We start from the raw sequence: 1,787 nt of genomic DNA, 5'->3' as shown, positions 1-1,787 counted from the left end.
TCCACTATTTGAGTGGACAGTCCACTTTTTTCACATTATGTTCACTATTTTTTTTCACAAAATAGTGGACATTTTTTTTTATTCAAAAGCTTTATGATGAAATGGTACGTAATCTAAAGCTGTACAGTCTACTTTTTTTACTACTTAACCCCCCCCCCCGCTTGTCCGCTATTTTTTGGAAGCAGACCTGGCAACCCTACAAGCAGGAGACCCTACACCAGATATGTCAAACACATGTTACTTTTAAATAATAATAATAATAATAATAATAATAATAATAATAATAATAATAATAATAATAATAATAATAATAATAATAATAATATAGGTTGAAATAGGTTGAAAACAGTATCAAGTCAACATTCTTGATCAAATCTCCACCAAATATATTTTACAAAACCCACCCAGACTTTGATGAAAAGACCCCTGGGGTCTTTGGGTCTTTTCAGAAGGAGCCCAGTTTCCTCACAATGGAATGACAGAGTTGAAAGGGGCCTTGGAGGTCTTCTAGTCCAGACATGTCAAACACAAGGCCCGGGGGCCGGATGTGGCCCGCGAAGTGGTTTCATGTGGCCTGCGAAGCCATCCTGGAAACAGTGAGGGAACGGCCCCCGCTGCCTTGGCCCTGGCCCAGGCCGGCCGGGAGCCAATGTACAATTTTGTGGTGGCCATCTATGTTGAAACCCATTCAGTCTGTCACAAGGCTGTCTGGAAACAGCAAGGAACCAGCCCCTGCCGTGTCGGTCCTGCCCCCTGGGTGCATGCTGGGGAGGGGTCACCCTTTGTGAGGAATGAAGAAATGCACCATCGCCTGGAAGTGGCCAGCAAATGGCCCTTGCCTACTTCACATATCCGGCTTGATGGGCTCCGGCGGAGAGGTTTCAGCAGGAAGTGAGGCTCCTACAGTGGACCATGCCTTGGCACTTGCCCTGGTCCCACCCCCTTCTGCCAGAGACCCTCAGATCTGTCCCGCTCCTGCCCGGGCCCCCACAGGCACCCTTGATGCGAATGATGTAGAGCTGGCCATGCCCACTCAATAGGCCACACCCACTCCGTCCACACCCACCCAGTAGGCCACACACACACACACCCCCGAGGGCAACCGCAATGCTGATGCGGCCCTCAATGAAATTGAGTTTGACACCCCTGCCCTACAACATTTCATCCCAATAAAGATTTGCCAGTATGCAGAGGATACGTGAGCCTGGCAGGAAAAAAAAACAAATGAAATTTGAATACAGATAGTCCTTGACTTAACAACAGTTCATTTAGTGACCGTTCGAAGTTAAAATGGCGCTGAAAAAAAAGGGACCTTAGGGCCGCTTTTCGCACTTGCGACCATTGCAGCATCCCCAGGGCCTCCTGATCAAAAATTCAGACGTTACTAATTGAACCAATGCAATGATTCACTTCTCAACGGTGGCAAGAAAAGTAAACTGGGACGAACTCGCAAAATAATTTTTTCACTTGGCAACATAAATTTTTGGGCTCCGTTGGGGTCGTAACTCGAGAGCTACCTTGCAAGATGGAGATAAAATGGAATAAAATAAAATTCCTGCTAGAGCCCTTACTTCTCTCTCAGCTCAATCCCCCTAGCAAGTTTGTTGTTGGGGGGGGGGAAAGTAATCCTGAACTTATCACTGCAGTTGGTAAGTTAGTAACATGGTTGTAAAGTGAATCTGGCGTCCCCATCAACATAACAACAATCAGTGGAACAACCTGCCTCCAGAAGCGGTGAATGCTCCAACACTGGAAGTTTTTAAGAAGAGACTGGACAGCCATTTGTC

The sequence above is a fragment of the Protobothrops mucrosquamatus genome, unplaced genomic scaffold, assembly GCF_001527695.2.
Source record: "Protobothrops mucrosquamatus isolate PMUCROS unplaced genomic scaffold, P.Mucros_1.0 scaffold1996, whole genome shotgun sequence".
Classification (NCBI taxonomy): Eukaryota; Metazoa; Chordata; class Lepidosauria; order Squamata; family Viperidae; genus Protobothrops; species Protobothrops mucrosquamatus.
The sequence above is the reverse complement of the archived record's forward strand: the minus strand, read 5'-3'. Positions refer to the sequence as shown.